At 36.2% G+C, this 26,294-nt stretch overlaps 1 non-coding gene and 1 pseudogene across 2 annotated transcripts; both read left to right on the top strand.

The window, feature by feature from the left end:
• Positions 1-1,316: 1,316 nt before the first annotated feature.
• Positions 1,317-1,423, top strand: LOC147919735 (small nucleolar RNA R71). The gene has a single exon (XR_015594204.1). It is a non-coding gene; the product is annotated as a small nucleolar RNA R71 (small nucleolar RNA).
• Positions 1,424-15,816: 14,393 nt separating this feature from the next.
• Positions 15,817-23,279, top strand: LOC104771727 (disease resistance protein RPS4-like; annotated as a pseudogene). The gene is made up of 5 exons (XR_015592655.1): positions 15,817-16,421; positions 19,596-20,793; positions 20,917-21,231; positions 21,336-22,281; positions 22,361-23,279. The product of XR_015592655.1 is annotated as a disease resistance protein RPS4-like (transcript).
• Positions 23,280-26,294: the final 3,015 nt, after the last annotated feature.

Genomic DNA, 26,294 nt, shown 5'->3' with positions numbered 1-26,294 from the left:
CCTTCTTCTGGATGATTGCACTGTACTCAAGACTTAGTACCACCATGCCTTGAACTTCTTTTGATCTCTCCATCACTAAGTCCTTGAGGAATTTCTGGTAGTGAGGAACAAGTGCGAATGCATCTAGCAATGGCATTCTCAACTCAATCTCCTTGACTTGCTTTTCGAACAAGGCTTTGTACTTCTCAGTAAGCTGCTTCTTAAACCTCACTGGAAATGGTAGAGGAGGCTTGTACGGTGGAGGGATGAACCTCGCAGGTCTGTCTTCAGGAACAGCAGGCTCCTTAACAGCTTCAGGCTCGGATTGCTTCACTGGCTCGATTGGATCTTTGACTGCCTCGACGGGGTTCTCCATCTGAGTGTCATCCTGACCAAAATCCTCCCCATCTAATTCCGCACTGTCCTCAGTGACGTCTGGAACTCCTTGCCTGGGAGGCAATGTTTTCCCACTTCTCAGCGTAATGGCATTGGCAAACTCCTTGGGGTTCTGAACAGCTTTACCTGGGAATTGGCCAGGCTTTGGTGCAGAAGTAGAAGCCGATTGGCCCTCCATGTACCTTATCTTCGAATTCAGAGTTTCGAATTTGACGTTCAGATCATTGTAGGAACATTCCATCCTCTGACTTAGGTCAGCGAACTTCTTCGCAGTATCCATGGAACCGCTAGCTTGACCCTGAAGAATTTGATGCATCATCTGCTTCAGTTCTTGATCTGGAGTTGGTGTAGGCTGAACTGGTTGAGGGCGGAATCCTGGCGGTGGTCCCGAGGGAGCTTGGTAACCCTGCTGGAACTGTTGTTTTGGAACGAATCCCGGATTGTAAGGCACAAAAGGTTTTTGTTGCCCTTGCTGTTGTTGTTGAGGAGGGTACACCTGATCTTGTGGATTAGCAACATTGGTACTTCGGTAAGACAAATTGGGATTCGTCTTGTAGGGGTTGTAACCTTTGTTGTAGCCACCCTGATTCTGAACATAGCTGATCTCTTCACTCTGCTCACCCTCCCCATCTGGAACTTGGAAAGGGTCGTCCTCAGAGACGAAGTGGACGCTCCTCTGCTGGCTCAGCAAGATACGGTCAAGCTTCTCATTTACATTCTTGAGGTCCTTCTTGTACTTCTCTTCAGACCCAGCGTCGCCGCGAAATGTGCGGTCATAATCCTCGTTGTAGTTGCCGTCGGACTGAGCGAGATTCTCCACCAGTTGCCAACCTTCATCGACGTCCTTGTTCAGGAAGTTACCGTTAGAAGCGGTGTCAAGCAGCATACGTATTTTGGGAAGGACACCACAGTAGAGAGTACTCAGTAATGACTCGTTGCTGAAACCATGGTGTGGGCACTGGCTGTGGTAACCCTTGAAACGCTCCCATGCTTCACAGAATGATTCTGAGCTCTTCTCAGTGAAGCTGGAAATCTCATTCCTGAGACGTGCTGTTCGAGAGTTGGAGAAAAACTTGGCCAGGAATGCCTTCTTGCAGCCATCCCAGGTGGTGATTGATCCCTTGGGAAGGTTTTTCTCCCATTGATGAGCCTTGTCTCCCAGGGAGAATGGGAAGAGGCGCAACTTGTAACCGTCCTCACTCACGCCGTTGATCTTGGTGAGACCACAAAGACGGTCGAACTCGTCCAAGTGGTCGAGTGGATCCTCCATAGGCAACCCGTGAAACTTGTTTCCTTGGATCATGGTGATCAGACCACTTTTGATCTCAAAGTTGTTGTTCGGCACTGCGGGAGGGACGATTCCAGCACGATGAGTATGAGTGTTCGGGGCATCCCCAGCACCAATGTTTCGCGGTCCCTGATGTGGTTCATGCTGTTGTTCCATAGTGACTTGTGCGGGATGATCAGTGGGTTGACGAGCCTGTCGTGGGCGTTGCAAGCGATTGATTTCGTCAATAACAGGAACGAGATTTTGATGCCCTCTTGATCTGGTGTGCATGCAAGGTTGCAATCAACAGGTATCTGAGATGCAAAACAAACAAGCAGACAACCAAAACAAGTTAGTACTCAGATTGATTGTGTAACAGAACTTAATCTTGCAAAACTTGAAATCCTAAATGTAACAAAACGATTCCCAAATGGCAACGGCGCCAAATTGATACTAAGATTTTTGTTTCTCCTAGTAGGTTCAATTAACCTTATGCGTTGTAATACTTAAGGTGTCAATCCAAATGGGATGATGCTAGTCACTCAAGATGCAATCAAGCAATCACAAGTTAAGCCAATTCAAGAGAGAGTTTTTCTAACAATCCTAGAATGGTCAAAATACAAAATGAAATGAATTACAGAAACAGAAACGAAAATGTATGACAAGAAGCAAGCAAGAATGAGAGAAACTGAGAACGATTCTAAGCATGAACAAACGAAACAGTTCCGGGAATGTAATAAAAATCAGAAAGAAAGAAGTCCTAAGGATGGGAGTAATTGATGTCGGTGGAGTATCCTAGTCTATAGCGTGTTTAACATGTCACAAGCAAACCATCCCTAAATAATGAGCATCACTTCTTAGCTAATCCAATCTCTTGACAAAAGCTACTCAAACTCAACCACTTCCAATCCTAGCTCTCGCTAGAGAAACATGATCAAGCATGGCATGAAAAACAAGTTCATTCACGTCAACAAACATCCTAGACAACTAATCTCTTAGGCTAGGAACGTAAGTCTCTGGCACTAGTTGGTCAGACATTTCATCGAACACCTTTTGGGTGCGGAGATGTCTAAAACCTAGTTCCAATTGATCAGAGAGAAACTAGTATTTCTAATTCTAGTCCAGAAGGGAGTCATACAATCAAAGCTTAAACACTCTACATCCTAAGATCTTCCACCTAATCTATCCCATCCTCAAGAACTACTACACTACTCAGATCCGAAATTCATCATCAAGCATGCAAACACATAAATCATTGAATCAAGCATCATTAGGTGGATAAAAATAAGGTGAACAACTTTGTAAAAGGAATCAGATGCAAAATCTCAATAATCTCAAAGATATCGGAAATACAAGTCTCAGAACGTTTTTTGGAGGCTAGGTAAACCTTAAGAACAAAACGAGATAAAAACTAAGATATCCAAAACAAGATTTAACAAAATGTATTTATAGTAAAAAAACATGTAAATCCCTAAAACTTAAAACGACAAGGTGAAGCGTCGGTTTGGGAATCTCCCGAAGCGCATAAGACGGAACGTCTTCCTGACATGTGCGGTCGAGTCGTGTGTCGTCTCTCCCTAGAGTGAGGTCGAGTGGAATGAGTAGGAGTGGCTCTAGTGGTGTGAGTGAAAATGGCTCGAGCATGGTCTGTGAAAGTGGCTCGAGCTGGGTGTATACGTATCCACTAAAACGATGATAACTCTTGAACCACACCTCCGATTGGCTTGAAATAAACGGTATTGGAAAGATGACTCAATTCTCTACAACTTTCATGAAGACGTTAAAAACTGAATCCCTAGACCGGTGGCTCGAGTGATGGCTCGATTGTGGAAGCGAGGAGTAGCCCGATTGTAGAACTGAGGAGGGCTCGACTGTAGAAGTGAGGAGCATGGCTCGGTTGTAGAAGTGAGGAGCAGCCGAATGTGGAAGTGAGGAGCATGGCTCGGTTGTAGAAGTGAGGAGCGCTCGAATGTGGAAGTGAGGAGCATGGCTCGGTTGTAGAAGTGAGGAGCAGCCCGATTGTAGAACTGAGGAGGGCTCGGTTTAGGAAGTGCGGAGCATGGCTCGGTTGAGGGAGTGAGGAGCATGGCTCGGTTTAGGAAGTGAGGAGGGCTCGGTTTAGGAAGTGAGGAGCGCTCGATTGTGTAAGTGAGGAGCAGCTCGATTGTGTGCGCTTCCAACGTCTCCTAAACACCTGAAAAACTCCGAAATGCGCAATGTATGCAAGAATGATGCAGAAACTTCCTAAACATGCAAAATGTACGAAAGAGGTTCTAAAATGATGCAAAACAACTAGTTGTCCTAGCTAAAGGCATGACAAATACAGGCTAAGGAGATGCAAAATACAGACATATCATGAAGTAAAGGACCAAAAAAGGACTGAGAATGGAGAAGTCGATCATTCATCGCGGATTCGGATAGAAGATGATGTTCCAATCCATGATTCTCTTCCGGAAGAGGATGTCTACTTCGTTGATGTTGGTTCCCAAGCAGTTTTGCTGAAGTCTCATGAAGTTTCACAAGCTCTGGAGAGTGCATCGATCGACACAGATAGTGCATTGATCCATGTAGCGTCTCGAAACATATACAACTCTGAGAGTGCATCAATTGACGCACATGTTTGGAAGCAACAGATTGTGAGATTGATGAAGACGTTGCTGCTGTGGCTGCTTAGGTCAACCGTGGTATGCTGATACCGCAAATTACCTGGCTGCAAAGATAGAACCAGACAAGTTTACCGGTTATGCTAAGAAGAAGTTCTTGAGAGAACTTAGACGATATTACTGGGATGAGCCATACTTGTACAAGCATTGTTCAGATAGGGTTTACAGGAGATGCCTAGCTTAGACTGAGGTTCCTGATGTTCTGTTTCACTGTCATGGATTAGATTATGCTGGACACTTTGCTACTTTCAAGATGGTGTCTAAGTTCTTCAAGCTGAGTTTTGGTGGCCAAAAATGTTTAAGGATGCTCATGAGTTTGTTTCTTGCTGTAGTGCTTTTCAGATAAGGGGATAAATTAGTAAGCGACATGAGATGCCACAAAATTTCATTCTTGAGGTTGAAGTTTTTGATTGTTGGGGCATTGATTTATGGGACCATTCCCTTCGTCTTATAAGAACCAATATATCCTTGTATTTGTTGATTATGTATCCAAAAGGGTAAAAAGCAATTGCTAGTCCTAAAAATGATTCTGCTGTGGTTCTTAAGCTTTTTAAGACCATTATCTTTCCACGGTATGGAGTGCATCAGATTGTTATCAATGATGGAGGTAAACACTTTATTAATGAATAAAGTGTTTGAAAAGTTGTTAAAAAAGTATATAGTTCAACATTGTGTAGCTACTCCATATCATCTCCAGACAAGTGGTCAAGTGGAGGTTTCCAATAGTCAGATTAAGGATATCCTTGAGAAGACGGTGAGTGTTACAAGGAAAGATTGTGCTGCTAAGTTAGATGATGCACTTTGGACATATTGGACTGCGTATAAGACACTGCTTGGCACTACTTCTTTCCATCTGCATTATGGGAAAGCATGTCGTCTTCGAGTGGAGCTTGAGCACAAGGCAGTCTGGACTGTTAAGTTGATGAATTTTAATTCTAAGACTGCTTCAGAAAGGAGGTTGGTTCAGCTGAATGAGTTGGATGAGCTTAGAATTATGCATCTGAGAACTCTAAGCTTTACAAAGAGAGAACCAAAGCTTATCATGATAAGAAGTTCATCTCCAGAAACTTTAAGCCTAATGATCAGGTACTTATGAACAACTCTCATGTCTCTCTATTTTACACCTTTTTAGGCATCTTTTAGTCATTTTTTGCATTGTCTAGAGCCTAACCTTAGCATTTTTAGGTGTTTAACCTTAAATATTTGCATTTAGGTGTTTTAGGATGTTGCATTGCTGCATTGTTGCATTTTGGATGAAAACAGGTGCTTTGGGGCTTAAAAAAAGTAACAATGAGGAGTCACCCGAGCATGTACCTGAAGGTGTGATCATGCAAGAAGAACAACCCGAGGCCTTAACCCGAACAAGCAGATCTAAGCTCAAGAGGAACCACCCGAAGCCCAACCCGAGGAGGTTCTCGACCCTAGCCTCGTGTAGGACTTCAGATGACAGCTGTTTCGGCTAGGTCAAAGGGTTTCATATATAAACCCTCCCTAATTTTCGAGCCAAGAGAGGCCACTTATGACAAAGAGAGAAAACGAGAGCTACTAACAGAGATTGAGAGCCGATTTTTACTTTCTTACAACCTTTGTTAGGATTTATTATTTTTCTATATTTACAACTATTTTACATTGGTTCTGTATTACGTTTTATTTCTTTTCAATACATTATCTACTTTTATTCTATGCAATTCTTGTTCGTTTATGCTTTTATGTCGATTGTGATGAGATCTAAGTAGTGAATCAAAGTTTCTAAGAATATGATAGGTTAGTAAGTATTCTTAATCGATTAAGATTTTTTAACTTGATTTTTTTTTATAAAATTCCCTTCTGGATTGGTGTTCTTAATACTAGTTTCAGACAGAGAAGTTGAGACTAAATTCTAGGCATTTCCGCAACAAGAGGTGTTCGATGAAATGCTTGAACCAACTAATGCCAGAGATTTACTCACTTACTAGTGGATTTTAGTGGACTTCAACTTATAATGCATTTACCGTGAATTTGTTATCATTATTAGTGGATTTGAATGGCATTACTAATAGATTTGAAAGTCATTACTAGTTGACTTTTTATTATTGAAGTTAAATAAAAATAAAATAAATTACTCATAATTATGTTGTTAACCATGTCAGATGAAACAAAAACATGTCGTGGCAATCTTTTCTGGTCTTCAGACTGAGTTGGAGATCTGATTGGGGTTTCTTCTTGGTTTATGATATGATTGGGGTTTTATCTTGTTTTATGGCAGTGGATCTCCGCTGGAGATTCTTGTTGTTTGATTCAATCGTTAAGGGTTTTGATTTTTCAGATCTGAGATGGAATATCAATCTTTTAGGGTTTCCTTTCTCTGTGATTTCTCCCATGTTCTTCAATCAGATGAAACAAAAACAAGAGGAACAAACATCTTTAATAATGTTTGTACCGGGGATTGCACAACACTAAGTAAATAAAATTTTTTTGGGGAAAGAGTGAAGCTGGTTCTTTTATTAACGATAAAAACGTGAGGTCGTCACTAACACGAGTTAAGATTGAGCTTGTCAGTTCACAGGAAAACTAACAAGCCAATAATGAAGAGCTCGAAAGCTGAAATGAATTATACAAAAGACAATATCGGTTTTAGACGCAAAATATTGCTCTCGGGGTCTTGTACGCGAGTCAGGTTGGTGATCCTAATAAGTGATGTTTCCTTTTATAGGCGATTGTTGACCTAGAGTTTCCTAGAGTTTTCATCGTGAATTCCCGAGATTGCCCTTTGCGGATTGTTAATGGCTTGCTTCCAATTTTGTCGGGCCAAAATCACAATTAATGAGTCTTGTTGGGCCGAGCGGCATATTGGGCGCAGCCCATGTCCAACAAATAATAAGGGACTTTTGCCAAATATGCCACATTTTAAAAAAAACTTTTGGAGAATGCCACATTTGTTTCATGTTTCTAAAAATGCTACATTTTTACTGTTCACATGTGATTAAAAGATGAAAATACCCTTCTATGAAAGAGAGTGATTGTCGTGGACAAGATCTGATGGACAAGTTATTAGAGGAAATTATAGACTTGTCCACGAATTTCATTTTTATAACTTGTCTATGAGAATTATATTAACGAAGTTGTCCACAAGTTCAAATTAGTTATCCATATTATTAAAGATAAGTTGTCTATGAAAGATAATTAGACAAAAATAGTAAAGTAGTCGAGATGGTGGACCAAAAGATGTCAATGATGATAAACCAAAAGAGGATGATAGACCAAAAGTGGATGATGTGGATCAAGGTGGACCAAAAGATGATGTGGAGGATTGGGTTTCTCCATATAATCTTGTCTATCATCCGCATCTTGTCCATCATCCACATCTTGTTTATCATTCGCATATTGTCGATCATCCGCACTTGTTGATCATCAGCATATTGTCCATCATCTACATTTTGTCCATCATCGTCATCTGGTCTATCATCCACTTGTCTATCATTCGTATCTTGTCTATCAACATCATAGTATTTATCGAGGGGCATTTACATCTTTTCAAGTTAAAGTTGTGGCATTGTAGAAAAGAAAAGAAAAAAGTGACATTTTGACTTTAAAAAGTTACTGTTCATGGCATTTTTATTAATTAACTCAAATAATAACATTGTTTGCAGATCCTCAGATCTGATTCTGCCAATCAAATTTACAGTTTACATGATTACACTGGATTTTCTTCCCTTTTTTCTTTTTTTTTTTGTTTGAATAAGGTCCAGGATTAGAAAACGGTGGTCTTTTGGTCAGAGCCATCTTGTATTTATTAATTCTTACATTAATCTCCTGAATCAATTTTGAAAAGAGAGAAAAAAAATAGAGAGATAGAAATACTTGAGAAATATGTCGGATTGTGTTTGTTCATCTTTTTGGAGTGAAATACATTGAAATCTAAAATGACACAAAAGCCAATGGACATTGAATAACAGTGTTTTAAACGTATTCTAAAATCCATCAAATAAATACATAATCCAATAACAACAGATTTTAATGTACTTTTTCAAATACCTAATTGAATAACGCTGGATTGCAAAATCCATCAAATTCCTTTAAGATACATTGTTCAATAACACCCCCTTAGCCTAATAGATTAGATGTGTAAAGAGTTTCTTGACAATAATAAATTAGATTTTAATGCCTACCTGGTCATGTTTCTCCAACGAGAGTTGGCTAAGAGAGTGATTAGGATTGATTGTTTCTACCACGAGAGTGGATTAGCAAGGATTAGAAATTCATTTTCTAGATTGCTTGAGGCCTGTAAAACATTCTAGGTTGATTAGAAATACTTATGAACCTACCCCCATCCTTAGGAGCTTTCGTATTTGGTTGTTTAACCTTTTATCTTTAACTCAACCTCCAACCCAACCTGGTACTTGATCATCAACATCATGTGGTGCCTAGAGTTGTTCATCATCTTGCTCTTGTTTTCTTGTCACCCAACCACCTACTCGATCCGGTACTCAATCATCAGCATCATGTACCTCGGTCGAGTAGTTCTTTGTTTCATTATTTTTACTTTTTCTCATTATAGGTTGTTAGAAAAAATCCCTTTCATTGCTTGGCTTGACTTGCATTGTTCTTATTGCATTCTATCTACTAGCATAACCATCATTTGGATTGATAACCCTTTGTACTACAGCTGCATAGAGAATTGATACCCTGGGTGAAAAGCCTACAATCAAACTCTCGCTTGAATCTGTTTCTAGGTAAGTTTTGTTCTCGTTGGTCTGGTTCATTCACTTTCCAGGAGGTCCGACCCTATGGAGCTATTGGCTGCTTAACTCCAAGGGAGAGAAATTCACTGTCAATGGATAGAGGGCAGAACATTATTAGGCAAAAATTGAGATATCGGACGGCCACATTGTGCGTTTGGATGATGCACCTTCTGCCTAATCCGCTGCCAAGTCAAGCTAATCACTTAAAACAAGCATTGAGTGGGAGGCAACCCACTGATAGGATCTAACTATGTTTTTCTTCTTTTAGTATTTTAGTAACATATTAATTTTTGATTTTGGTTCTACGTGTTTTAGGAAATCGTGACAAGAAGAGACTGCATCAATCGACGTACATGTCCATCGCTCGTTGCAGTGCTTAATGGGTTTGGGTTTTTGATTTAAAAAGAGTTGCTGTTAGGCCGGACTGAAGCCAAGTATTAACCCAGAGGTTGGATCGACCGATGCAGCATTGCATCGCTCGATGCAACTTAAGCCTAGTTCGCGTTTAAAGCCCCGACTTCATCTTCTCCGGTCTTCACTTCTCCAAATCGCGAACACAACTTCTTTTGATCGTATCTCCTTTGATTCTTTACTGAATTAGGCGATTCAAAGCTCTAATCTACTCAGAATTTCAGCATCTATCCGATCCCCAAGTTTATTTTACGTTTTCGAATCTAATGGAAACCTGCATAAAAACAAAAAAAGAGCAAGGGGCTGATAAAAAATGATACCCTAGAAAATTGGGGAAAAACTAACTCCTTGTAAGTGAGAAAAGGGAGAAGAAAGGAGATGTATGAAGAATGTCTTGGCAAAAAGAGAGTACATATGCCACTGATCAATATTCTCATAGTAAGAACTCGCCTTTATTTGTTCAAATTTATGTAATGAGATTAATAATGGTAAGACCAGAGATTCTAAAGGATTGTGGGATTTGAGTAAGGAATGTTGATGCGTCTCATTGATATAGTATAAGAAGTAAGTTTTGAAGTTCAAGGCGATGAAGAGTGCGGCAATGAAGAGTGCAAAAAACAGTTACCTGCAATTGACAAAGTTCCACGTTTTCAAACCTCTTTCACAGGTGAAGCTGTTTTTTTGCTTGAGGGCAAGCAAAGGCTAAGTTTGGGAGATTTGATATATCATGGTTTTTACGGTATTTTAATCATGATATAAGTGTGCTTTTTGAGTCTTTGATTTGCTTTTTAGGTTGTTTTTTGTTTGTGAAGTTTGGATACAAGTTCAGAAGGATGCATCGACCGATGCACGTGTTGGCGTCGATCGATGCAGTGTTCGTACCAAGACGAGTCCAAGTTTCTCAAAGTTCTGAAGATTTACAAAGTTACCCCAAAATTTTTCCTAATTACAATATTAAGTCCCTGACGTGTTTTGAGAGATATAGATAGGATTTTAGGGTTTTAGAAATCCTCACGCTTTATTTTCTGCCAACTTTTGAGAGAGAGAGATCCAGAGAGCCTTTGGAGAGGCAAGTCAGAACTCAACCCTGTCGAGAGTGATTTCGAACTCCCTATTTCTTTGTACTCTTTCTTATGCAATTTATTCAGAAGATATTTTGTTTTTTAATTGATTATGTCTGAATAATCGTCTTGTTAGGTTTAGGGATTTTCATAGGGTTTTATGGTTTATTAGATCTGTTGATATCTTAGGATTCATATTCTTCTGTGATCTTCATCTTTGGTTGTTCTTCATATTAATTTTTGATTGATCATCTAGAATTAATAACCTAGGAAAATAAATTGATATCAGAATATAGTTGATTTTCTTGACAAAAACCTTTGATGAGAAACATTATTTTGTACACAGAGATTTAATTTTGTAATTTTGTGAATAAACTAAACTTGTTTTCAAAGCTGGTTTTTAACTTGGATTTTGCAAAGAAATTTAGATTTTCGAGTTTTAAACTTAGATTATATTTACAATAAAAACTGATTTATTTTACAATAGAGTTTAGAGTTCATGGTCTGATTTTAATTAATTGAATCCTGATTTATTGATTGATTTGATATTCCATAATTTCTTGATGTTATTCCCTAAACCTAACTTTTCTTTCATATGAATTTACACAACTATTAATTTATTTTTGCATTACTTTTTAAATATAGATTATTCTGTTTAGCATAAGTAAAAAATTATTAAGTCTATTGTGTAATTTTGAGTTTTTGTGGAATTCAACTCCTAAGTACTACAATGATCTCTTAATTTGAGATAGTAGTTCTAAGATTAATTTGAACATATCAACATCATTTTCATATATGAATAGTAACGTTCCGTTAATTAATTACTATTCCCAAATACAATCCGGTTAAACTTCTTGTAAACACAATATTATAATCAAAATGAATTTCCCTCTCTAACGCGACAAAAGACGACAGGGTTTAATCCACAGAGGAATCTCAAATAGTCTATAGGAAAATTTGCCAGTTACTTGTTCGAAATTCAAAATTAATTTCATAACAATTCACATGGTAATCTAACTAAACATTCGATGATACAAAACTACAAACTAAAGGTAAAATTACGTTTTGTTGGGTTCCGTAAAAAGAATATTAAAAAATGGAGCTTTAGTTGTTTTTATATACGGCATGGTTTTAATTTATTGAACGCATTGTCTAATAATTGTCCGTTACTGATTAATCGTATACATATTCGATGCTCGTAGGTTAAAACCTCCACATGGACAAGTTTGGAGTTCAACACTGTTCACTGAGGTTATTAGTCTTGATTTTTTGTTTTTTAATGCTTGATCACGTGGTTACCTAACTTACGTTCTATTGGCATGTTAAGAATCTGTAAAAGAATAGTTGGGTTTAGTAATTTAGTTCATAATATATAAACTATTGGTATTTCTTTATCACAATTGATTGTATCCTTTCGGAATTCGATTTGTGAACTCACTTCGAGCAGTTAGAATACTAGAAAATTACAGGGCCGGTTGTACAGTACACAAACAAAAGTGCAACACGTAGAGCCAGCCTGACCACATACATATCATGTAACTGTATAACGCACTAAAAATTTCATGACCGACCGACCCTGATGCCAAGATGACATATCAAAAATATTCGATGGTCGTAGGTTAAACCATAATAGGAGCGTCACCAAGTCCTCCACAAGAGGGAAGTTGAAGCTCAAGCCAACGAGAAGGCTTTGGTCAATGATTGTACATAGTGGGACGATTTCCAGTTCTTGAGGGATTTCTCTTACACCCTTGAAAAAAATATTTCTCTTGTGCAATTATAATTAACTGCAAGGTAGTGTATTATTTACGTGGTCGATCTACAAGGACCAATGATAGTCTACAGATTTGCGAGATTAATAATTAGCTAACGCAAAAGTGTGTTTCTATGTTTTCAGCTTGTAAATAAAAATACAGCTATATAAGAGATTCAATTATATAATTTAAATCATTCAGCCATATAGACAGATTTCAAAGCTACATACGACATAAAAATAATACTCAGTAAAAGAGAAAAGAACGCTAAAACAAAATATATTATGCGAGAAGTCCATTAGGCTAATTAATGACTAAGCTATATATGGCCGGGCGATTCGATAGTGCATTCAAATGCTATAAGCCAATAGTACGAGGCGGGTTATATATTCTATCTTAAGTTCCTTTCGGTGTGACTGCCCCAGAGCATGATAATGTAGCTACAACCGTGAGCTATATAGGATCATGCATGTGGGATTTCCTTTCTAATAAACTATGTTACTATATTGTGGTTGATATATACTACAAAGTTTGGCCCCTATAAGACACTGTAATTTGAACTATCATCTAGTTTCCGATCCTTAATTGAACTTCTTCACCGGAACTGTTATTAAGATACTAAAAAGTTTGTCTAAGCGAAGTGTCCTTGTCAAAGTATTTTCCACTATTAGTCAATTAAGAGCAACCAGTGCTAAGAAGGCGCATAAAAAATAGTTCCATATCATTCATAGACAACAACCAAGTAAAAAAGCTACAATCCGCTACTTTTAAAACGGAAGTATAACATTCTATTAGAAAAAATTACATAATAAATGCTTACCATTTTAATAAATACCATAACTTAAAACTATTATTTATAATATTATAAATATATATAAATCATTTCTTTACTAACAGGTTCACATCTTAACAAATCTCTAAACAAATCATTTCCTTATTTAGATAAAAAATAAAAAATTTACAGAATAAGAGCAAAAAATTTAGATATATCCACCAAATTAACAAGATAATAACCAGTTATACCAAATCGACATATAAGCATATTTTCATAACAAAAAATAAAAAAAAATAACATATAGAACTTATAACAATATATGCTATATTTATTTAATTATTTTTTAAATACAAAAAAGATATCAACTTGCGCTTTAGCAAAGGTCCTATACTAGTAGACAAGTATTTCCGAAAGCAGTTCACAAGGAACAATACTTGGGTTCACCCCTAGGGGTGAACCTTATCATTCACCCCCTTATAAAATAAGGAAAGAAAATCTGTAGATATTATTTTAAAATTAACTAACAATCTTATTTGTAAACCCAAACCGACATATAATTTCGTTCTAATTATAAAATGTAAATGCTAACCATCTCATTTGTAAACCCAAACCGACATATAATTTCGTTCTAATTATAAAATCTAATCCCTAACCGTCTCATTTGTAAACCCAAACCGACATATAATTTGGTTCTAATTGTAAAATCTAAACCCTAACCATCTCATTTGTAAACCCAAACCGACATATAATTTCGTTCTAATTATAAAATCTAAACCCTAACCATCTCATTTGTAAACCCAAACCGGCATATAATTTCGTTCTAATTGTAAAATCTAAATCCTAACCACTTTATTTGTAAACCCAAACCGACATATAATTTCGTTTTAATTGTAAAAACTAAACTACCCAAACCGATATATAAAATTTAAACCAAGCCAATATTTGACTTTCCTTAAATAAAAGTATACAGAATTTGTTTCCTTAATTTTTTTTGTTTTTAATTTAATTTTGATTTATTTTTTAAATGAAATATTAAATAGAGCATTCTGATTGGTTAAGAGGAGAGGGGGTGAATACAAAGGTTCACTGTGAACCTAAGTATTTTTCGTTCACAAGTATGCTCGATGGGAGATATTTTAGAAAAATACTTAGGTTCACCCCTAGGGGTGAACCTCTCCATTCACCCCCTTTTCTCTCAGCCTATCAGAATCTTCCATCTAATATTTCATTTAAAAATTAAATAAAAATTAAATTAAAAAACAACTCAAATTAAGGAAACAAATTCTGTATACTTTTAATTAAGGAAAATTAAATATTTGGCTTGGTTTAGATTTTTAAAACTAGAGTAAAATTATATGTCGGTTTGGGTTTACAAATGAAGTGGTTAGGGTTTAGATTTTACAATTAAAACGAAATTATATGTCGGTTTGGGTTTACAAATGAGGTGGTTAGGGTTTAGATTTTACAATTAGAACGAAATTATATGTCGGTTTGGGTTCACAAATGAGATGGTTAGGGTTTAGATTTTACAAGTAGAACAAAATTATATGTCGGTTTGGGTTTACAAATGAGATATTAGGGTTTAGATTTCACAATTAGAACGAAATTATATGTCGGTTTGGGTTCACAAATGAGATGGTTAGGGTTTAGATTTTACAAGTAGAACGAAATTATATGTCGATTTGGGTTCACAAATGAGATGGTTAGTGTTTAGATTTCATATATATCGGTTTGGGTTTATTAAAAAGCGGTTTAAGTTTTTAATTTTATAATAATGTATACAGATTTTATTTCGTTATTTTATAAGGGGGTGAATGGAGAGGTTCACCCCTAGAAGTGAACGCAAGTATTGTTATGCCTTATTAACCCATAAGTGTAAGCGACGTGTTATAGCAGGCTAATTAACGCGTCAATCTTACTTTTTATGTGGCTCCTACAAAAAACGTCACGTACATGAACAACTTGCACACCACAAATTTGATAGGAATTATGGATCTACTTACTCCTCAAGAACACGAAGTAGAAGTAAGAACTAAAAAGCACACAAGATTTATAGGTTCATACTCAACGTGAGAGCTACGTCCACTTTATGTCGCTGCAGATTTCACTAAAATCAAAGTAATTCAAGAGATACAAGTTCTCTCAATCTCTCTCTCTCTCTACCACTCTTTATCTTCGCTGATAAAGAGAGGCGACTACAACAAATACATACATAAAGGAAAAACCTACGACAAACAAACATGGGCTGAAAAAAACCCTTACAAAAACGTTCTCAGAAAGCCATACGTGCACAGACTCGAACATACGTTCACAAAATCAACCATATATTCACAGTATAGAACATACGTTCACAACTTTAACCATACGTTCACAGAATCAGCTATATATGCATTCACAATTCACTAAGATACGCCATACATCTTTTATATTGAGATTTGTTTCCACAACTCAACAATATTTTGAGTCCCCCATATTCAAACTCCATATAGCAAATTCTTAGAAGTACAAGTCCGACCGTGACCATTGATGATTTTATTCTACGAGATATTTAATACTAGATTTTTTTTCTTTCTGAAAACTGATATGATAATAAAAGCTGGTATCTACAGCAACAAATAAACCAAAAAGAAAAACAAAAGTTTCACCAACCTCGTCTACCAAATTGTTTAAAAAATGTACATGCACTAGATCTTTATATATCGCTATCCAATAGCCTGCCTAGGCGTATTTCTTTATAGTAGGGATGCGATACTAGCTTATATATTCACGTGTTCCCATATTTGTAAAACATCAGTGGTGCAACTATCTCTATCAACTGTTACTAGCGTTCATAATGAAAATAAACTTTTGCCACTTTGTGCTATACTAAGAAAACTAAAAAATAAAACAACTTGACTCCAATGTTGATGGCTTCATCCTCCTCCAATGTTGACGGCGACTCCAATCACCAACAGCAGCCGCAACACCAAGTGTTCATAAACTTCCGAGGTGTTCAGCTGAGACTAAACTTCATGAGTCATCTGAGGAAAGCCTTGGAGAGGCATGGAATCAACATGTTCATAGACACTCAAGAGCTGATGGGAAAAGATCTGGAAAACCTTTTGCAGAGGATAAAGGAGTCGAAGATTGCGATAGTGGTCATGTCAAGCAGATATACGGAGTCAAAATGGTGCCTAAATGAGCTGGTAAAGATCAAAGAGTGTGTGGAGGCAGGAACCTTGGTGGTATTTCCAGTGTTCTACAAGGTGGATGTTCGAACTCTGAGGGAACAGAGAGGAACGTTTGGTGATAATTTTAGAGAGTTAGTGAAGCTTCATCCTGAGAGAGAGGAGCCATGGAAACAGGCTCTAAAGTTTTTGGCCAACAAAACTGGCAAGAAGGTGAAGGAACATAGGTACATATTTTTTTAACGAAAACTTTATATAGGATATATAATACAATCATTATTTGCAATGTTTAGGAAAATTAAACGAAGAGTAAATCGATGTGCATAAAATCATTTTTATTTACAAATCGATGTGTAGATATAGAAAGCATCTTCAATGAGTTACTCTCCAATGTCTTACTCCATTTTTCAAAACTAAATAAAAGAATTCCAATATGCAAATGAGTTACTCTCCAATGTCTTACTCCATTTAATTTCTCCACAAGATTTAATACATTGGATAGTAATATTTACTACACAAAACATTTATATTATACATATGCTATCACATTAAATCATTTAAAAATAAAAACATATTCAGTTTTATTTGTACTATTAACATTTATACAACCTATATATCTACATAAAAAAAATGTGGCAACCCCTAAAACATTTTTTTAGGTTGATCAACAATAATATGAACACGTACTTCTTGCATCTACTTTGCTTTAGACTTGGGCTTGATTGTTTGGTTGACGCAGGCGGCTGTGGCTGCGGCAGTGGCAGCAACTGTGTCTACGTTTTAAACTGCTGAATCAAAACAATGTTTAAAATGTTAAACGCAGGTTGCAGCGTTTTTATATAAAATATTTCAATGTTTTTGGTATTTTCGATTTAACAGATCTTTAAGTTAAAAATATTTGTTGGGTTATTATTTTAAATATCTTCTATCATTTATGCATATCATCGTTGCATAATATTTTATGTTTTGAATTGACTTCATAACTAGTTTTCTTATTTAGAAGTTTGTTTAAAGTGTAAGATCACAAAAATATATTTTATGTATAAAATACAAACATATGACATTAAAAATCTCTTTTTTTTTTACATCCATTAAAAATCTCTCTTTTTTTTTACGTACATTAAAAATATCTTATATAAATTTTAGAAGCCATGAAAGAAAAAAAAAACTTTTTTTATCATATCTTCAAGAAGTATCTTATAGATGACGTACGTATATTTCCAAAAATACTGTATTCAACATTTCTTTTTTAAAATACTTTTTTTTATGTACAAAATAACTAAGTTATCATTCTTTAGTGAAAACATCACAAATGTAAAAAATAGAAAAAGAGAACATCCAAACATTAAAATTAAAAAATTTGATTTTGGTTGTAAGCAAAAATTTTCATCAAAATTACAAAATTACATTTTGCTGCTAAAATTTTAGAAACACGATTCTAGTAAAAAAAACACTAAATCATGTTTCCCTTTTAAAAGAGAGAATTAATTTTATTTATCAAAATTGCAGAATCAAATCTTCTAGCTAAAATTGTGGAATCAAATTTTTACGCCAAAATTACGGAATCAAAATTTCCCACCAAACTTTGGAGATCATATTTTTATCCCTAAATACAAAATCAAGTTTTCTTGCACAAAATAGCAAGATCCCGTTTTCCCTCAAAACAGCTATCTGAATTTTCTCGCCAAAATTTTACTAAACAATTTACAATATTTTATGAATATTCTGTAAAACTTTATAAATATATTACAAAACCTTATAAATCTTTAATAAATTCTTATAAGTAACTTGTAAAACCTTTTAAATTCCTTGTAAACCTTAAAATTTCTATTAAATAAACTGTAGAATTTTATAATTACCTTGTAAGACCTTATAAATATCTTGTAAAGCCGTATAAATACATTTGAAAAACTTATAGAATAAATTTTATTAAACAATTTACAATATTTTATAAAATATTCTGTAAAACTTTATAAATATCTTACAAAACCTTACAAATCCTTAATAAATTCTTATAAGTACCTTGTAAAACTTTTTAGTCTTGTAAAACTTTTTAAATGCCTTGTAAACTTAAAATTTCTATTAAATAAACTGTAGAATTTTATAATTACCTTGTAAGACCTTATAAATATTTTGTAAATCCGTATAAATACTTTTGGAAAACTTATAGAACAATTGCAGAGTCAAATTTTCATGCCATGAATTATAGATCACATTTTCAGCAAAAAAATGTGGGATCATTTTTCTCGCCAAAAATAAATGATGCGATCACATTGCGGAATCACATGTCCCGCCAATGTGATCTCTCAATTGCGCAAAAATGTAGGATCATTTTTTCCAAATAATTATAAGATTACTTTTTTCTGCCAAAATTTACAGTATTATGTTTTCCGCCAAAAAAAATATGGTGGGAAACTTACACAAGATGTCGACATAGATACAATTATATGAAGATGAAACTATCACGGTGAAAATTCACTTTTTTGTTTTGTTGACCTAAATATTTTTCAAATAAGGATAAGATAGTCTATAAAATTTAAAAGTGGTCAAAATGAAAATAGAAAAGAAGGCATTTTCGAGAAGGGATAATTAAAAAATGACATTTTTGAAATTTCACAAATTTTAATAATAATCTTAGTTGGGTGATCTATGTAGAACTATGGCCCTGATTGGTAACGGCTGTTACTTGTGGCTGTAGAGATTTTGACTTTAAAATTTTAGCTGTAGAGAATTTGGCTGTAGATGCTTTGACTGTAAAAGCTTTTACTGTTAAAATATGATTGTTTACCAATAACTTTTAAAGCTATTGCTGTTTTTTTATTAATAATAAATATAAATGATGTCAGAATATAATTCATGACAATTTAATAACAAAAATAAAGTTTATTAATGATAAATTAAAATTTTAAAATGTATGTCAAAAAATATGTGATTTTGTTTGAAAATTCTGTTTTTCTTTTGTTTTTGGTGATTGATTTTTAATTGTTTTGAATGTTTTTTATATTGAGTAGTTATATATATGACCAGTCAAAATTTCATTAAACATTAATCAATGTATTGTTTTGAATGTTATTCTCTTGTTAATGATGAATTTTATAAACTCTTTTACATCATTATTAATGATGATGAATAAATAAAAATTATTATTGTAATGGATCTTAAAAGAAAGAGAAAAAATAAGAATAATTAATTTGTAAAAATAAAATATGTAAAATATATATATATATATATATATATATATATATACTTTTCGAGATATTTTAAATATAGTGGGGAGATAAAAAAAAATATAGTTCAAGCTAGTTATATTATTAAGCATTTTGACACGAACTATTCTCTAGCTTGTTTCGTAAACAACACTACGAAAAATTGGCTGACGTTATTTTCTCTCTTGTTGGAAGCGACGAGGGTGAGGAGGTTGAAAATATCGTGGAGCATTTAAAGAAAATCCTAAAAGAAAATTCAGGAGAGTGTAGAAGAGAGACTCAAAGAGTGAGAGAAAGTGAATTTCCTAGAGGAGGAAGAGAAGCGGAGGCGGAGGCGGAGCCTAAGACTGCTTCAGATGAATCTCATCAACTCTATGGGCTAAATACAAGGGTGGAGCAACTAAAAGAGATGCTGGAGTTGAAATCTGAAAATGTCACTCGCGTTATCCGCGTTGTTGGGATGCCTGGAATAGGCAAAACGACTCTTGCCAAGAAACTGTTTAGTGAATGTGGCCAAAAGTTCCTGCATAGAATGTTTCTAGATGACGTGAGCCAGAAGAAAGAGCCTTTTTTAGACGAGACGCTGCACACAGACCTATTGCTCGGATTGTGGAAGAGCAAAAACAATGGGAGAGAGGGAAAAGGAGCCAAGTTGTCGCTTGACTACATAAAGACTCAACTAAAAGAGACAAAAGTTTTTGTTGTTCTTGACAACGTGAGTGAAAAGAGTCAGATAGACAAGATTCTTGGTGGACGCGACTGGATAAAAGCAGGAAGCAAAATATTGATCACAACGAGCAGCAAATCAGTGACTCACGAAATGGTCGACCACACTTATCTCGTCCCAGGGTTAAGTGACTGCGATGCGCTAAACCATTTCAACTATCACGCGTTTTCTGCTAGTGACGGTTTCGACAAGCAAAGTTTCACGGATCTTTCAAAAGAGTTTGTGGATTACTCTAGGGGACATCCATCAGTTCTCAAGCTGCTTGCTCGTGAGCTTCGCAACAAAGATAAAAACTACTGGAACGAAAAGCTCAAGGCGCTTGCTAATAGCCCAAGCAACACGATTCAAGATGTTTTGAGAATACCTTACGACGAGCTTACGGAGAAGCACAAGAACGTGTTCCTTGACATTGCTTATTTCTTCAGGTTTGAGAATGAGAGTTACGTCAGGAGTTTGCTTGGTTCTTCGGCTCATGGAGATTCCAGTGAAATAACTGATCTAGCTGATAAGTTTTTGATCGACATTAGTGGTAATCGTGTCGAGATGAATGATCTTTTGTATACTTTTGCAATGGGACTGAATTCGCAAGCATCCTCTGAAAATACAACAAGTGGGCGTAGGCTCTCAAAGCACCCTGAGATTGTCGATGTTCTCTTGAACAAAGCGGTAAGTATGATCACGTACGCTTTGTATTATTACCTACACAAATCTGTAAAAGTATATAAAAGGTATGAGCCACTCCTGATTTATACTACTTTACATTTTAATTAATTTGTTACGTTTTCACAGGAAGCAACCAATGTCAGAGGCATTTACCTTGACATGTTCGAAGTAAAGGAAATGACCTTAGACAGTGGCACGTTCAGCAAAATGGATGATCTGAGATACTTGAAGTTCTACAATTCGCAATGTCATAGAGGATGTAAGGTTGACGACTGCAAATTAATCTTCCCTGAGGGACTCAAGTTCCTGCCGCAAGAGCTCCGATATCTTAACTGGCTTAGATATCCGAAGAAGAACCTTCCAGAAAAGTTTAACCCAAAGAATCTTATCGACATCAAGCTGCCTTACAGTGAGATTGAGAAAATATGGGAGGGAGAGAAGGCATTATATAAACTTGTATGCATACCAAGATCAATGCTATAACTGAATCAGAATGTTTCATTTTATAATTAACAGCTGGATATATTGTTCTTTATGGATCACAGGATACATCCAGCTTACAGTGGCTGGATTTGAATCATTCAAGTAAGCTGCACTCATTATCCGGCTTATCGCAGGCTCCTAAGCTTCTAAGTATAAACCTTGAAGGCTGCACAGGATTGAGGACGCTTCCCCAAGAGCTACAGAACATGGAAAGTCTCATGTTCCTGAATCTAAGAGGATGTACGAGCCTTGACTCTCTTCCAGATATAACCATGGTCGCTCTAAGAACTTTGATCCTCAGCAGCTGCTCAAGCTTTAAGGAATTCAAGTTGATTGCAAAGAATCTTGAAGAATTGTACTTAGATGGCACTGCGATTAAGGGACTTCCTACAACAATAGGGGACCTCCAAAGACTTATCTCGCTGAAACTGAAAGGCTGCAAGAAGCTGTCGAGCCTCCCGGATTCAATCGGAAACCTAAAAGCAATTTAAGAGTTTCCCAGAAGTTAACCAAAACTTGAAACACTTGAAGACTTTACTGCTTGACGGAACAGGCATACAAAATATTCCTGACAATTTGCGTCGCCTTTCTTCTGATCAAGGCCTGACTTCTTCCCAATCAAACTGCAATTTGTGTGAATGGCCGCGTGGAATCTACGGATTGTCGTCAGTGCGACGGTTATCTTTGAGCAGAAATGACTTCAGATTCTTGCCGAGGAGCATTGGTTACCTCTACCATTTAAACTGGCTTGACTTGAAGCACTGCGAGAAGCTTGTCTCTGTTCCAATGCTTCCACCAAACCTTCAATGGTTAGATGCACACGGCTGCATTTCATTCGAAAAGATTTCCATCCCCTCTGATCCTCTTCTGGCGGAAACTGAGCATTTACACTCCACATTTATCTTCACTAACTGTACCAAACTTTACCAAGTTGAGGAGAATAGCATCGAATCCTATGCCCGGAAGAAAATCCGGTTGATGTCAAATGCACTATCCCGCTATGAAAAGGTATTAATTCCCCTTTCATTCATGCTTTTTTTTTTTTTTGTTCTTTTCATATTCTCTTGTTGATACCAAACTTTTTCAGGGATTTGTTCTCGATGTTCTGATCGGAATCTGCTTTCCGGGATGGCAAGTACCTATATGGTTCAATCACCGATTGGTTGGGTTTGAGTTGAAGCAAAGCCTACCTCGACATTGGAATGCTGGCGGGCTTGCCGGTATAGCTCTTTGTGCTGTGGTCTCATTTCAGAACTACAGATCTAAGAATACCCGGCTCTTAGTTACATGTAGTGGTGAATTCAAAGAAGAAGACAGAACTTTGTTCCAGTTTAGTTGCATTCTTGGAGGCTGGACTGAACATGGAAGTTATGAAACCCGCGAGATCAAGTCTGATCATGTCTTTATTGGCTACACCAGCTGGTTGCATTTCATGAAACGTGATGATAGTATAGGATGTGTTGCAACCGAGGCTTCACTAAAATTCCATGTTACAGATGGCACAAGAGAGGTTACGAACTGCAAGGTCGTCAAGTGCGGCTTTAGTCTCATCTATGTACCTACTAATGTTGATGATCATAGCTTGTGTACGGATACATGTTCTGATGTAACTACACCTAGTAGTAGTGGCGGGACAAGCTCCAATTCAATAACCAACGTCGGGGAAAGTTGTTATCAAAGTGGAAGTGAAGAAAGGTATGTTCCCCTGGTATCTCCCAGGATAGAAATCATTGAGGAAGCAATGCCTTTCGCAGTTTCAAGAGAAGTTAAAGAAGAAGACACAGAGAGCGTAATGTCACAGCTCCGATATAAGTTAGCGACATCAAGCTCACGAATGGATGAAACTCCAAAGAGAGGGGAGAAGAAGATACCGATGAGTATCAGTAATGACTCCACAAGAGAGGTAGCCGTAGAGAGGGACGTAAACAACGCAAATTGCCTTTCATTTTTACGTGTGTTTATCTTTTGGCGAGATTGAGTAAAGAAAGATGTGCTGCAAATAAAACTAGGAGGAGAAGTCCAAAGTATTATGAAAATAAAAAACACATTGGCGAATGTGTAGAATTTGTTGCTCTTTCCTTACTTGTATAATAAATATGATCATCTTCATCTCTTAAATATCATTTGAACAAGCTCCATGGGACCGCATCGGAATTGTTTCCGATCAAAATCCAAGTCAACGGCAAGCATTGTTGGTTGTATCATCGACGGAGCCGATTCGGAAACTATTCAGCTTTTGTGAAGTGTCCGTTAAGTTACTAAGGAAAGTGATTATGAACCCTAAATTGATTGATTTGGGGATAATTTGGTTTCGGGTCATATTACGTCATTATCTTTTAAAATGTATTTCCACGTGGCAAATAAAATTAAAGCACTATATTTTAATACGCGAAATGCAACTGTTATTGGATCCGATCCTATAAGTATTTTTAAAATCTTGGATTGTTTATAGAGATCAAGCTAGTACTATTCTTGGCTTACTGCTGGGAATCAATTTGAGCATGTATTAATTTCAACTCATGGATATCAAATCTATACTAGACAAATTAAAAGATATAAGAAAAAGTATAGATTTGATATCCATGAGTTGAGATTAATACATGCTCAAATTGATTCCCAGCAGTAAGCCAAGAGTAGTACTAGCTTAAAGATCTCTATAAACAATCCAAGTATTAATTCTGATAATAATCTTGTCTTGGAAAATGCCAGTGGCTGGATTATTTTTGGTAGTTCTATACAACATTTTTTTTTTGTACAAATCAAATTCATTAAACCAAACTATAGCGGGGTTGGTACATGGTTCTTAAGAGTCTGCTTTGCTAATGCATCAGCTTCTTCGTTTACTTTACGCTATACATACGAAAAACGAACTTTGTTAAACATAATTGATAGAACTAAGATATCATGAAGAATCCTATGGAATTCCTTCTACAGAATCTCCGAGTTGATAGCTTTGATTGCCTGTTTGGAATCTGAAGCAATATGGAGGGTTGTGAACCCTAGGGCAGCAGCATCTCTCAGAACGTGGTTGATCACACAAGCTTCAGCGAGTAGTGGGAATATGATCTCTTGCATCTGAGCCTGACCTTCGATTCGACACTCCAACTTGTCCTTGTTGAAGATCCAGCATAGCCCTGCAAGAGTCGAATCAGCACGCCAAGCGGCATCTATGTTGCAGGTAACCTCTGAGGGATCAGATCTATTATGTTTTGTCATTGCTAGGGTATTGGGGGTTAATTTTGGTATAGCTTGTGCTGTGTTCCACTCACGTGATGCTACAAGAGCTTAGGCTAGCGTATTTGTTGGGTTGGGGGTAAATTCGTTGAAGATCAGTTTATTTTGGGCAATCCAGATTTCCCAGATAAGCCACGGGAAAATAGGTCTGTCTCCTATGCCACAAGGTGGGAGGGGAAGTAAGCATTTTGCCTTTTCAATGAGGGTCTGGAAGGATACAATGTCGTCTGGATCAAGTTGGTTCTGCATTGGGAGAAGTGACCATACTTTGGCCGCAAAATAGCGATAGAAGAATAGATGGACTGCCGATTCTTCTTCTCCACAGAACGGGCACTTAGCCTCGGGATTTATCTTCCTCGCTTTCAGGTTTTCACCCAGAGGTAATGCACCCCTCACCACTTTCCGCAGGAAGAATTTAGTATCTTATTCAAGTTAATAAAGATAAAGTGCTAAAGAAAAAGTAACTCATTTAGATTACAAAAATTAATCTTAAAAAAATACTATATGTTTTTTTTTTGTTAACCAAACATTAAATTAAAAGAGTACTCCAAGATTGGTTGTCCCAAACGGAGGGTAAGAGTTTACAAAAGAAATTTCAGAAACTAAAGGTCTCGAAGAACGAGCAAGACAATCTGCCCTCATTTATGACGCACGCGGAATCCTGGTTAGAGTGAAGGAGGGGAACGATGATCTGAGCAAACTGAAATCGTCCATCAGATTGGAAACGGCGAGGCATTGATCAGGGGATTGCACCATCGCTACTAACTCTGCACAGTCCGTCTCAAAATTTTGACAGTCAACACTTGCCGCCAGAAGAGACTCCATAGCCAAAATCAAGGCTTGTAACTCCGAGTATAGAGGTGTAGGGGTGCGTCTAAGGCTCTGTGCTCCTAAGAGTAGCGTCGTATCCTCACTATTGCAATACTATATGTTTTTTACAGTTGAAAAATTAACCATAAAAAACCATATGTTTTTATAGTTATATATCAAGTTTGTTGATTCACAAATTTAATAAAAATCTAAATAACCACAAATCCGGTTCAAGTTCGATCTCGTACGTGCTACACATAATATGCTGATTTTATATTCATAACTACAATCCAAGTGATTACAGCACCACCTTGCGACCGATTCCACAAGAGTTCGACTCCACTAAGTCGAGTTACCCCGCGTAGTTGGGATTGGCTATAAATCGGGTCTTGTCGATTCGATGATGACAAAAAGAAAACTACAATCCAACATGTACACCATGTCATTACAAATCTTATTACTACATCATTTCAAATTTAACACATTCATTTTGGAAAGACAAATTATATAATCTTTAACTTCTTAACTATAATATGACAAAACAAATATATTACCCACCAATAAAAATTACTTCAAACCTAAAACTTAATAAATTAGAGTACAAACTAAAGCATAAATATTTTTAGTTTGTCCCGCGATGTATCGCGGGTTTAAATCCAGAATATTTGATGCATCTTCCATGAATATCTATGTAAGACTCTACTCTCAATATCATTTGGTTTTCTGAATTTTTGGAATAGATTACAATATATATATTTAATATATATTTAAATATCGCAGGACTTTCAAATTACAATAGAATAGGTACTAACCCGCGGTATACCGCAGGCTGAACTTTATTTTTTTATGTAAATTTGTAATAATTTGTTTTGCTACTATATAGTTTATATTCATTTGTGATTATAAATTCAGTTTGCTTATATAATTTTTGTATTTTTAAAATATTTATTAAAAATCTTTGTCGATAAAATAAAACG

Source organism: Camelina sativa, chromosome 20, assembly GCF_030686135.1.
Source record: "Camelina sativa cultivar CO46 ecotype springtype chromosome 20, ASM3068613v1".
Lineage (NCBI taxonomy): Eukaryota > Viridiplantae > Streptophyta > Magnoliopsida > Brassicales > Brassicaceae > Camelina > Camelina sativa.
This window is presented reverse-complemented; position numbering and strand designations above follow the sequence as displayed.